The sequence below is a fragment of the Cricetulus griseus genome, chromosome 5 (genome assembly GCF_003668045.3).
Source record: "Cricetulus griseus strain 17A/GY chromosome 5, alternate assembly CriGri-PICRH-1.0, whole genome shotgun sequence".
Taxonomy (NCBI): domain Eukaryota; kingdom Metazoa; phylum Chordata; class Mammalia; order Rodentia; family Cricetidae; genus Cricetulus; species Cricetulus griseus.
Genome location: NC_048598.1, coordinates 11286573 through 11300186, shown reverse-complemented (window position 1 = coordinate 11300186; position 13614 = coordinate 11286573). Strand labels below are relative to the sequence as shown.

General features: G+C 44.6%; 1 protein-coding gene across 6 annotated transcripts in view; it reads right to left on the bottom strand.

Annotated features, from left to right (window-relative positions):
- Disp1 (dispatched RND transporter family member 1) overlaps positions 1–12198 on the bottom strand; it is a 137838-nt gene extending 125640 nt beyond the window's left edge. For all 6 annotated transcript variants that reach the window (XM_027418778.2, XM_027418781.2, XM_027418777.2 and 3 more), the window contains exon 1: positions 11995–12198. The gene's annotated coding sequence lies outside the window, so the exon portion shown is untranslated. The remainder of the gene's footprint in view (positions 1–11994) is intronic.
- Positions 12199–13614: the final 1416 nt, after the last annotated feature.

Sequence of the window (13614 nt, the reverse complement as noted above, 5' to 3'; positions counted from 1 at the left end):
CTCAGCCTTAGTGAGAGAAATTTCATTTGCAGTGGACAATGATTAGTGGAGAGACTAGTAACTGGCCTAAGTGCTGAGAATAAGTGTCTTTTGAGTGCTCAGTATTCAATGGGGCATCTCTCACTCCCTCCAAGGCTCTGGAGGAAGCAGAAAGGCTGTGAGAACAGAAACATGAAGAGCAGTGCTATAAAACACTGTTTCCAGACAGAGCATGGATGTTGCCCTTATGAACTCACAGCAACTGTGGTCAGTTACCTGCTTGACACCTCCCTGTCAACGTCCAATCATAGTGTAGGGAGGAAGTTCTGAGGCCCTGTCCTTACCTGAAGAGCCACTGGCAGTTAACAGCATCTTACAGAGGGGAAGTCTTTCTCTTTAGTGGTGTAGCCACTGGAAAATAGCCCATGCTCCAGTAAGTATTTCCTCACTATCCCTCATGCAAGCAGCCCCATTAAACTCAGTGGGTCACAAAAGAACTAAACAAAAGACAAGAAAAGGGAGACAGCACTTGCTAGGAAGAAGGGGTTCACCAGGGGTAGGAAAAAGGGAATGAGAGAGAATCGTGGGAGTGGAAAGGATGAAAACACCTTATCAACCTTCAAGTAAAAAAATATTTTAAATGAGTGAAATTATTTTTTTAATGTATGGTAGAGTCAGGCCGGGCAGTGGTAGTGCACAGCTTTAATCCCAGCACTTGGGAGGCAGAGGCAGGAGGATCTCTGTGAGTACCGGGCCAGCCTGGTCTATAGAGCGAGTTCCATGACAGGCAGGGCTATACAGGGAAACCCTGTCTCGAAAAACCAAAAGGAAAAAAAAGGTATGGTGAAGTCAGAAATAAACTACAAGAAGTGTTCCAAGGTCAGAGATCATGAGAAAGCAGAAATCTAATGATAAATGCCTATATCCCAGAACTGAGCATGAGGCAGAATTGAAGGACAAAATTATGCAGATGTAGGAAGGGAAAGGAACCTCACTTCCATGTGTATTGAAGCTTCTTGACAGCTGAGAATCAAGAATTTAAAACAACTAACAACATTTGCTGAAGGCTTTTTACCCCAGCTATTCAGCTCTGATTTTCCAGCAATTTCATCAGAAACCCCATTACAGTCAAATCCATATCATAGACCCCTGTGCATCGTTGGTTTGCTTGTCTGATTGGAGTCCCATCAAAGGAACCTCCACAGCCTCTCTATACTCTCAACCATTGAAAAGAGAGAGGAAAAGGAGAGGAGAGTCCCGAGAAACCACTAAATAACGACATTATAAAAGCCTCCAAAATATACAAATATACAAAATATACCATCACCACAGGACACCGGAGGGCAGCTCTTCTTGAAGAAACCACTCATGCTCTCAGGTGTGCTTTTCTCTTCCCCTAAGGGCCCTCCTGCTTTCAATGAACCCAACTCTGCTTCATCCTGGCTCATCCTAAACTTTTCTTCATAGAAGCCACAGATACCATTTTACCTGAGTTGAGGTCCCTAGAAAACTAGGGGACTTGAGATGCAAAGGTGAGTGTGAGGAGGTACGCTGTTCCTACAGCTGCTGACATCTGAGAGCTTTCCAGGAAACACTGTGGTGAGCGCCTGACTGACACCTACCTGTTCTGCTCTCCTGGCTTCCATGCTATCTTGGTTTCTTTGTGTCTTATTTGTGATTTCTATTGCTGTGAGGAGACATCATTACCATGGCAACTCTTATAAAGGAAAATACTTAATTGAGGCTCACTTATAGCTTCAGAGGTTTAGTCTATTATCGTCATAGTGGAACATTGCAGCATGCAGGCAGACATGGTGCTGGAGGAGCTGAGAGTTCTATATCTTGATTCGCAGGCAACAGTAAGTAAACTGTGCACCACACTGAGCACAGTTTCAGCAAAAGAGACCTCAAAGTCCAACGCCACAGTGACACACTTCCTCTAACAAGGCCACACCTACTCCAACAAAGCCACACCTCCTAATACTGCCACTCCCTTTGAGGGCCATTTTCTTTCAAACCATCACACTGTGACTATTTTCTGACCAAAGATCCACATAATGTTTTTATGTGTGTCAGCTGTTTCTGTACATGGCTTGTCCAGAAGGACATCACTCTAAGGACTGATAGATACACCAACATCCTAAGCCACAATTCTGCCTCTAAGAGAACCACCCAAGTCCCTGGAAAGGGGAACTAACTCTGGAGCTAACCTCATTACCTGAACTGAGGTCCCTAAAACACAAATGGGACCTTCAAGCTTCTGACTACACAGTGTGATGCTGAGCCTTTATCTCCACCATAGCTGAAGAAGAGGCAGAGGCGGGGGTCTTGGTGCCAGCTTGAGACCTCTGTGGGCTACAAAGTAAGTCTCAGGACAGCTTGGGGTACATAAAGAGACTGCCTCAGAAAGAACAGAATAAACAAACACAGAGCAGTAAATTAGTTCTGAAGCGACGTGTCCTGGTGGAATCTGCACAGTCCTGGTGGTGATAATAATGGGGGGGGGGGGGGGTGTGGCTAACACCAATATCTGGAAAACCCAAAAGCAAACAGTAATGTGATCTGTTATATAACTATTCCTGGCAGAAGGCTACTTTTATGTGATTCTGGGTAAATATGGCCTTGAGCTCAGAACCAAGTGCTTTCATCTTTGCCAGCATGCCTGTGTGTGTCTGCCTGTAAGGCCGGTCTGCATACCTACCTCTGTGTAGCCTGTGTGCCGGTCTGCCTGCATACCTACGCTCACCTATGCGTCGCCCATGTGCTAGCACGTGCCTGGGTGCCGCCAGCATCCCCTGCCTAGCAGTCTATGTGGCAGCCTTCACTCAAAATGAATAAAATGTGTCTCATCTGGCTAAGACACCTCACATCCTCTTCAGCCTCCCAATTCCCATGACCCCCCCTTCCTGGCATTGGAGACTGAACTAATATGAGAAATACAGTAGTTACAGCTAGAGTTTATGGACATTGACATCTCTAGGGTGAAGAAGAAAGGGGATTGGCAGAGGAAGGGAACAAAAACTTCTAGTAGAGCTGAAGGAGAATAAAACAGAAGAAAAAGAGGGGAGGGGAGGGGAGGGGAGGGGAGGAGAGGGGAGGAGAGGAGGGGAGGGGAGGCGATGGGAGGGAGGGGAGGGGAGAGGGGGGAGGGGAGGGGAGGGAGAGGAGGGAGGGAGGGGAGGGGAGAGGGGGGGGGGGAGGGGAGGGAGGGGAGGGGAGAGGGGAGGGAGGGAGGGGAGGGAGGGGAGGGGGAGGGGAGGGGAGGGGGGAGGGGAGGGAGAGGAGGTAAAGGGAGGGGAGAGGAAGGATGACTTCAGCACTGGAGCCATGCAGTCCTGTACTGAAATTGCAGTTTTACTTATATTACTCTAACCACTGCCATCTACCTACATTTTGCTGAGGTTTGTTTTGTCTTTTGAGACTCTGCCCCACATAACCCAGGTGCTGACCCTGATCCTCTTTGAGTCTACCTCCTCAGTGCTGGGATCACACAACTAGATGGAAGCCATCTAAAATTTGGTTTTCTACCTTTATAACAAGGATAATAGTCAAGTTTATGTTAACATGCAAGCACACTAAACCTAGGACATAGCATAGCATCACACAACAGTGCATAAATGTCTTTTCCTTTCTCTCATTTACAACACTGAAGTATGTTGTAAAAAGATTATTTACGTTTCTGAATCATACTGTTTTAATTATTACTATCGAAAGCATTACACAAAATTCAGTTACATGTATGCCTCCTTGACTTCCTGCATACTCCTGATTCAGGATTGAAAAGTTCCTAAGCAAAAACATCTTATGTGTAGTACCTGTTTATTACTGCTCCAAAAAAACATGCTTTCAGAAGTTTAGACCTGGAGCTAGAGAGATGACTCGGCAATCAAGAACACTTGCTGCTGCTCTCAAAGTCTCCGTTCTGCTCTCAGCACCACGGGGCAGCCCACAAACCTCTGAGCTCCAGTTTCAGGTAAACTGTCAGCTTCTAGCCTTTATGGGTACCAGGCACACACACTGTACACACACATACATGCAGGCAACCATTTATACACATAAAAAAAATCAATCTTAAATTGTTTCCATGTTTTTCAAAAGATTAAGCTCAATGTAACATAAATGACCCTTCCATGGCAAAATCTAAGATTACTACTGCATGTAAGACTCAGTCACTATTCTCTGAGCTGGCTAAACCCTCTTCCCTGATTAGTCACCTTAATGACGGACAACTCACTGCAGTTAATTAAAATTTGTCAAAACAAAGATGTAATCACAAAATAGACAAGAAATGGTTATCTTGTAGGAAAAACATTTTGTTTTAAATTGTTCTGTGTGTGTGTGTCTATCTCCTCCTCCTCTCTCTTTCCCTCTCTCTCTCTCTCTGTCTCGAGTGTGTGTGTGTGTGTGTGTGTGTGTTTGTGTGTCTGTCTCTGTCTCCCCCTCCTCTCTCTTTCTCTCCCTCTCTCTCTCCCTCTCTCTCTCTCTCTCTCTCTCTCTCTCTATCTCTATCTCTATCTCGTGTGTGTGTGTGTGTGTGTGTGTGTGTGTGTTTGTGTGTCTGTCTCTGTCTCCCCCTCCTCTCTCTTTCTCTCCCTCTCTCTCTCCCTCTCTCTCTCTCTCTCTCTCTCTCTCTCTCTATCTCTATCTCTCGTGTGTGTGTGTGTGTGTGTGTGGTGTGTGTGTGTGTGTGTGTGTGGTGTGTGTGTGTGTGTGTGTGTGTGTGTATGTGTGTGTGTGGGGTGTGTGTGTGTGTGTGTGTGTGTGTGTGTGTGTGTGTGTGTGTATGGTCAGTTCTCTTCTTCCATCTGGATGTGGGTTCAAGGGATTGAACTCTGGTTATGAGAATGTACCTATAGCACCTTTACCCACTGAGCCATCTCACAGGCCTCTGAAGATTATGTTATTTTATAAAGCTAAACATTGCAATCTAAAACCTAAAGGAGTATGATAAAAGTACTGTAGGTCACAAATCTCCCAGTAATAGTGTAGAAAGGTTGACTCTAAAGACAAAACCATGAAAAGCTTTAACTCAATAGTCCACATACAGACCATCACCTTTCCACTCTCATGGGCAATTTTTTTAAAAGATTTTATTTATTATGTATACAATATTCTGCTTCCATGTATATCTGCACACCAGAAGAGGGCACCAGATCTCATAACGGATGGTTGTGAGCCACCATGTGGTTGCTGGGAATTGAACTCAGGACCTCTGGAAGAGCAGTCAGTGCTCTTAACCTCTGAGCCATCTCTCCAGCCCTCTCATGGGCAATTTTAAATCAACCTTTTTCTTCCTCTTCTTCATTGGCTGTTTCTACAACTCTGCCACCTAGGTGTACACTGAAAACAAAAATAAACTTCCCTCCAAGTACAATATTATCTGTGGGAAAACCTGTAACTGCTATTGTTAGTGGAAGAGAAGACCACCCCTCCAATTTGAAAGTACAGGCAGTCATCAACAAGACAGGTCCTCTCAGCCTGGGGTGAAAATACTAAGAAACCAACTGGCACGCAGTAACTCTGAAGGTGAATGATGAGTACAATAGACATGGACAGTCTGTCCAAATACTCAGATTCTAATCAGAAATGGCACGGTTGGGGGATGGGGGGGCACTATAGGAGAGATCTGTATTATGCATGAGACAGAGTATCCATTTGATTAATAGCAGAGTTGTTAAAAGCTAAATCCTGGACTTTAGGTTGCTTGAATTAAAATTCCAGCTCCAACAATTACTGTGTAGATAGGACAAGCTATTCAGCCTCCATAAACCTCAGCTTCTGTGTCTGTAAATCTGGTGTAATAGCTCCTAATGGGACTGTAGTGAAGAGGAAATGACACATGGCAGATGCAAAACCAGTGATCAGCGAGCACTAAACAATTAACAACTGTTAGCAGTCTTCTAAATAAGACTAAAATCTTTTATAAAACAGATCTGAAATTCCAAAGCACCTAAACAATAGTTAATAAATTATATTCTAGTTGCCCACTTCCTAAAAGGAGTAGATAATACTAATACCCATTACACAGTCAGCAAACAAAATCCTGGAAGCCAGCAACAACCAGAAATTAAATCATTTTTTAGATGGCTACTATTCTGTGAAGGCCAGAGCCCAAATCACTAACAATCAGGTTACAATACTAGGGAACATATTTCTATACTATGCTGGGTTAAACCTAACCAAAAAGGAAAGAATGTGGGCAAATTAACAATAGGACAGTCAAAAAGAAACCAAAAAGAGTCACTATCTGGTAAGTACAGGACTTCAATCCTCCCCTCAAATACCTAACTTGCATGGGAGGTGGGGAAAGACAGGGTGACAAGATATTAGACATAGGCAACTCAAAATGCCTTAGTTCCTTGAGGTTCCAATGACTAAATAAAATATTTACTGCAAGTAATCCTAAGTGTTACATTTGGACTTTAAAATGTTTTTAAAGATTTAATTTTTTTATTTACAAGTCTATGTGTACAAGGAAACCAGAAAAAAAGGGGCATTGGACTGTCTGGAGCTGGAGTTACAGGCAGTGGTGAGCTACCAAGAGGGTGCTGGGAACTGAACCTGGATCCTCTAAAAGAGCAATAGTACATACTCTTAACTCTCAGCCATCTCTCCGTCCCTTTAATTGTTAATTTAGCCAATTAGGGCTAGGGCTATAGTCCAGTAGTAGGACACTTTTCTAATACATGTGAAGCCCTGGGCTCAATTCTCACATTGAAAAGAAAATAATTAACACAAATTGTGTATGTTTCTGGTGGTTTTACATACGCTCATTACAGATTAGCAAAGTCAAAGCACTTGACCCGGAAACATGAGAAAACCTAAGCAGCATCTGGAAACGAACCACCTCTGCCTAAAACCTAAGACTAGACAGAGCAGACTCTTAATACATGAATTCTCTGTCACTCCACATCCTTCGACACACACCTGAGGGGCCTATTTGAGAACAAACTGCTAACTGTCAGCAACAGCCATCAGCATCTAGGATGTACAGGCTTCTAGGACAGGAATCTAATAGCTACTTGCTTGATAGCCACTAATTCACTCTTCATTTCAAAGTGGCCTTTGTATCTAGGTTTAAAAGAAATAAAACTGTCTAAAATAATTTTTTGCAGCAGATGGAAATGAAGTCACTATTACCCTACATTATCCTTTTCAACCGGCAATAACTTGTGGTTATAAAGCAAAGGGGGAAAAAAAAAAAAAAAGGCTGGGTGATTTTAATCAGAGTTTGGATTCTAGCCCTGCCCTGCAGCATGCTGTAAGATGAGAAGTGTTCCAGCCTCACATTCCAAGGAAAATGAATTTTTATGTGAGCAGGCCCTGTGCTAACTGGCACCTCACTCTCTGCACAGAGCGAACATGTCCGAAGTGTACACCACTTTCAGCCACCCTCCATGCTACATTAATTGAAGCAGCATCCTTAGAAAAACTGATCGATTATAAACTAACTGCATCTAACAAAAATTTGAAGTGAAACACGTGGTATAAAACAAGTGGCTACAATGCCCCTGGCTGTGCACAGATGAAATAACACACACCCCCTTATACTTTAGGGTTACACAACAAAAAAATCTAAGAACCTTTTGAAAAAAAAGAAAACGATGATTACTTCCAGGAGAAAGGACTTTAAGATATGCTCCAGCCTGCACTCTAACACGGGTTAGACAAAGTGGGATAGAAATTTCTACTGCCTTAGTTTGGTTTCTCTTGCTTCGATAAAACACTGACCAAAACCAACTTGGGAATGAGAGGATTTTTTACTGGCTCACATATCTCTACCACAGTCCATCACTGAGGTAAGCCAGGACAAGAATTCAAACAGGACTGTGAAAAAATTTCTCTTCACAGTCCTGGACTACAACTGATTGACAAACAGCATTAATTTTACTACCAAGATTCAGCTCTAATTAATGCCTAAAACCTGGCAACCTTCTAAAAGACCCATTTAGATCCTACAATGCCCCCAGAGTCTCCTTAAAACCCTGTGGGAGAGGGCTTCCAAACTTCTGCCTTACTCTGCTTACAGAAGTTGGGGTTCCATTTGCACCTGTTTCTTTACCACCAACTTCTTCCAGAAAGAAAACTCTGAACCACTTGTGCTGGTCCTTGTGGTCCCTGTTCTTAAGGCCTCTTGGACTATCCCCACTTGCAAACATTTTTCAAGCTCCAAGGGCAGCACACATCCCCATGTGCCCTAAATGGACTTGTCAACCACAAGAAGACTACAGAATCAACTGCTGGATTTCCAGCCTGAGCTTGGCACTCCCTAAAATTAGATGAATCGGTGCCCTCCTCTACTGCTCTCCATCCACCTATTCCCTGAGGCAGGATCTCTCCTTGAACTTAGGTTTGGACTTCCTTGGCTAGGCTGGAAGCCAGCAAGCCCCACGAACCCTGTCTCTGTCCCACAGGAACTGGGGTTACAGGAGTGCTGGGATCAGAACTCTGATCCTCACAGTTACATAGCAAGTGCTGTTAACCACTGACCATTTCTCAGCCGACTTAAAATAAAACCTTTAAGTCGTAATAGAAATAATACATTTACACTGTGTGTGCACTCATTCATTTTTTTTTCCTGAGGAACCCTAACTGATACTCTAAAATAGTAACAGTCAAATGGGCGCTTTTCAGATATGACAGCATGTTAAAGAAATGCCGATTACTATTTCTGAGTTAGTACTTTCAATGCAATACCAACATATTAACAATACTATCATCTGAGATCATTAATCACTATCATAGACCCAGCCCAGCCCTGACTCAATCAATACAAAGCTCTAAGGAAGAAGTATTTTAAGTGCAGAAGACCAAGCTAAAAATAATCATTAACAAATGAGCAAGAAAATAGACACCAAAATATACCACAGCAAGCAAAAATAATAACCTCCCTAGCCTAGCATAAGGAGATAAAAGTTAATAAGATACACATAAAATTTTTCAGTTTAAAAATTGTTAGTAGCAACACAGGGGATCAGACCAATGCAGACTTCCCACACAAGTTGAGGGCACTTAGGATTACCACACACAGAAACAGGATGTGTCTCTTAAATGTTAATGAAATCTCCACCCCAGAGAACCTAGGCAACAAAGAGGACCCTAAGAGAGACAGACATACATGTATCCACCTAGGAAAAGAAAACAGGCAAGATCTCCTGAGTAAATTGGGAGCTTGAGGAGCAGGAGGAGGGGAGGAGAGGGGAGGGGAGGGGAGGGGAGGGAGGGGAGGGAGGGAGGGGAGGGGAGGGGAGGGAGGAGGGGAGGGGAGGGGAGGGGAAAAATGAATAGCTCAATTTTTTAAAAAATGACAAAAAAAGATTTAGTGAAATCTGAAACTTCCGATAACAATGAACATTTTGTTAATAGTGTGGAATGATGTCCACTTTTCAAGAAGCAATAGTCTAGCAATTTGCTGCCTTCATCGGGCAAGTATAATATTATTTTGTCAGAGGTAGCAAATCATATACAAATTTTTCTATAAAAATGACAAGCTGTATCTCAGTTACAAATATTTTTAGCTCCCCCTCTCCAGTTCTTCTTCTCCTTAGGGCCTCAGTATAATAGACTATGCCCTTCTTAACAGAACTGCAGTCTTGTATAGCTGCTCTGAATCCCCTTTGAGTCACTGAGGCCTGAGTCATCTTGGTCACTACAAAAGGAAAGTATAACTCAGCAAAGGAAAAAGGACAAAGACTGATTGTAAGAGAAGGATGGGCTCTGCCTCAGCCATCCTTGTTGGCTCTGTGATGTCTCCTAATCCATAAAGTTGTGTTCCTCAGCTATATCCCATTTTCTGGATTGGATAGAATGACCAGGAATGGCTCTCTAACTAGGATAAGCAGATAACTGAGAGTGTATTATATAATAAGAAAACTGATAGCCCAAAGGCATTGAACCAACTAACTCAATTGCTTGACATATTACAAAGTGGTGACTACCCAAACAAAGCATTTAAATGTATGTATACAAAGGCTGTTTGAATTATCACTGCTTGGGCAGTTCTTCCTCGACAGACAGACACATCATGCAGCAGAAATTTAAAAAAAAAAAAAAAGAAAAAAATGACCCCCATACACAAATAACTAACAATTTGCTGCAGCTAATAAAAAATTCTCACTAACATAGCTAACTATGAAACATCTAAATCATACAGGATGCAAAGAAAGAATGTATCTAAAGGGAAAGCTAAGCAATGTATTCATCAGTTGCAGCAAAGAATAAACATCCCAGTGATTTCCCAAACCCAAGGCAATCAAACTTCAAACATACCTTTCATATCTACAACTAGAAGCCTACATAGAAAGCAAGCCTGCTTGCATTTCAAGGATGAACACTTCCACCACCCATGAATATCAAGATTCAAGTGAACCAGGTGGTGGTGGTGGCACACGCCTTTAATCCCAGAACTGGGGAGGCAGAGGCAGGTGAATCTTTGCCAGTCCAAGGCTAGCCTGGTCTCCAGACAGAATTCCAGGACAGCCAGGGTTGTTACACAGAGAAACCCTGTCTCAAAAAACTCAAGTGTTCAAAAAGACTCAAGAGCTTTCAAGTGCTTTCTCTTTTAAAAGTCAGGAGAATAGGAGGATGGCACGGAGGCGGGAGGTCATCCCTAGAGGTTTTAAATCAAGGTAACATGCTAAAATAAAATCAAGCCTTCAGGAAAGCAACGTGTCTACTGAAGAAATGAAATTAAGAGGCTGGAGAGATGCCTCTTCCAGAGGACCCCAGTTGGATTCCCAGCACATACATGCAGCTCCCAACTCTAGTTCTGGGGGACCATGATTCCCTTTTCTGGTCTCTCTGAGCACCAGACCAGCATGTGGAGCACAGACATACAGGCAGACCAGACACCCAAACACATAAAATAGCTTTTTAAAAAAAGGAGGAGGAGGAGGAGGAGGAGGAGGAGGAGGAGGAGGAAGAGGACAAGGAGGAGGAGAAGGAGAAGAAGCAATGAAGACATGCAAAAAAAAAAAAAAAGTCAACATAGCAGTTAGCACAGTAACTAACAAAGACTTCATTCAATGTCTTCTTTAACTTGTTAAAGCGCTGTTTAAGGCACCATTCTACACTGGTAAATATCAGCTGTGCCAGTCAACATACCGTTATTACAATAACTATCCCGCGCAGAGCACGGATTCAAGGTCACCAAGAACTTATAGCAAGTTAGGGAGACACCAGGATATTAATAAATATACAGTGTTTTCAGATTTGTTTCAAATAGTTCAGGTCAGACCACCAAGTAAGATTTAAGTTACCTGTACTGACAAATACGGGAATGCGAGGGGGTGAATTAACATTCTAACTCTTGAGACGTGAAACACTTCAAACAATCCTTACAAATCAGCCTTCATCAGTGACAGTACTCGGGCTTTCCCTAGCTACGCCCAGTACGTGGCAAAAATCCAATCTATTTAACATCTAAAAATGTGTCACCACGTTGGGAAGCAAACAGTAGGTTGTAAAGTGCAAACATCAAGGTGCTAGCTTTCTCCAGACATTACAAGTTCATCCCACGACAAAGAAAGTGGGACAACCTGGACTCGCGAGGCAGAGAAGAGTCCAAAATGAAAACGTGGGTAGGCTTGCTTGTCTGAACCAAAGGCGTGAAGTCCTGTTAGTCTGACAAAGAAAGGTAGCCTGGGCTGGAGGTAGGTGAGCAAGAGTTCAAGCTTTCCCTGCGAATGCAGAATCTCTCTCCAAAGCCCTCGGGAAGGGGGCTCGGGGCGTCTTAGGAGAGAGAAAGAAACTACTGCAAAGTAAGCCGTGCTTGCTGGGCATGCATGCAAGCCGCGGCGGGTCGGTCCTCTCGCAGACGGCTTAGGTCGGTGCGTCCTTCTCATCCTCGACCCCGATGGAGAGGAGGGCTGGCTCTCGGGCTCTCCCCGCGAGCCCCCTGGGCCGTCCCGGGCCACCTTCCCCACCAGCCGCGGGACGCGGACACACCCCCACGGAGGATGTCACCTCGGCCTCCTCAGCCCCTCGCAGCGGCCCTGGGCCGCCCGCCGTCCTCACCCCGGAGTCCCGGCTCTCCCGCGCCGACTCCCGCCTGCCTCCCCGGCCTCCCCCGAACCGCGGCAGCGGGCGACGCAGCGCCGAGAAGCATCCACACGGTCCCCGGGCGTCCGGGACACCGAGGCTCCGAACTCAGCTCCAGCCGGAGCTCGCGAATCCTGGCCCGGAGCCGCGCTTCCGCCTGGCGCGGGCCGCGGTCGCCAGCGGGACCGGAAGTCCCGCCTCTGGCTCCTGGGCCCGGGCCTCCCGCTGCTCAAGGCTGCTGCGGCTGGGCTGGGGTGGGATGCGCGAGCCTCTCCTCCTCCTCAGGCTGTCTCCAGTGTGTCACTTAGCTCGTCTGCAAAGGCTGGGCCAAGTGTCCACTAGATGACTCAGACAGGCTCTGACCTCTGAGTCCACACTCTGGTTGAAAGTTGAGAAAAGCAAAAGCTGTGGCTGATCACACCAGGAGGGAGTAGATTTTATGTCATTAATTCAGATATTTGTCTTCTCCATCACTCACGAAACAAGAAAACGGTGGACAGAGAACCACACCTTGCCGGCTGTCTAGTTATCTTTATCTCTTGTTTTCTATGAAACCCTACTTTCATGTCAGAACCCTGACGATGGACTCCCCTGAAGACAAGTGCCGTTCGTTCTCCTTATCTCTCTTCCCAATGCAGCAACATTGACTAATTCTCCTTTTTGTGCTCTTCACTATTAATTCAGGTCCTTTCCTTGGTTTATTGAGGAGAGGTGGCTGAACCTGGTTTGTTGGGGTGCAAGCTGTAATCCCACAAGTACCCGAAGAACGTGTTAAGAGCTATGGCAGTGCTATGGAGAATGGTATGGAGCAGACAGTTGAGCAAGAAGACTGCCAATGAGCAGCAGCTTCGGTTGAGACTGAGTAAAAGAATGAGTAAGGGTTAAGGTAGGCAAGGGCATGAGCAACAGGATACCTGGAAGTGAGAGCATGTCTTCTGCAGGTCAGTCCAGCAAGAACAAACCTAGGCAAGGTCAGATGATGCAAACAACTTGGAGCTTCAAATTTCACACAACAGAATCAATGCAGTCTCTAGTAGAATAGACAAAGCAGTGAATCATGGACTTGCCCAGGGTGACTTCCTAGTTATCCAAAAACAAAAACAGAATCCTGGGGATTTTAGCTCAATGATTAGTGTTTAGCAATGTGTATGAAGCGCTGGGGTTGCTATCCAGCATCATATAAACTGAGCACAGCCTGCACTCCTGGAAATTCAACACTCAGGCAATAGAGGCAAGAGGATCAGTAGCCCATTTGAGACCAGCCTGGGATACACAAGAAAGGGAGGAAAGGGACAGGGACCAGAGGAAAAGGATAGACAAAAATAAGAACTTGTAAGAAGCCATGGGTAGAAATGTAGTCTTCCCTGTAAGTGTTTTCTCAAACAGCCATATCATGATGGAAAAACAATGAGTCAATGCAAAAAACAAAAAAAACCCTCCGAAGTCTCAGATCTTTGAGATTGCCTCAACCAACAGAAGAGAATTCACAGACAGCAGTGGGGACTGTTGGTTCTGTTACTATTATTTTACTTTACTCATTATTAGTGGTTTACTATGTCACCCGGGCTAGCCTTGAACTCATGACCTTCCTGCTGC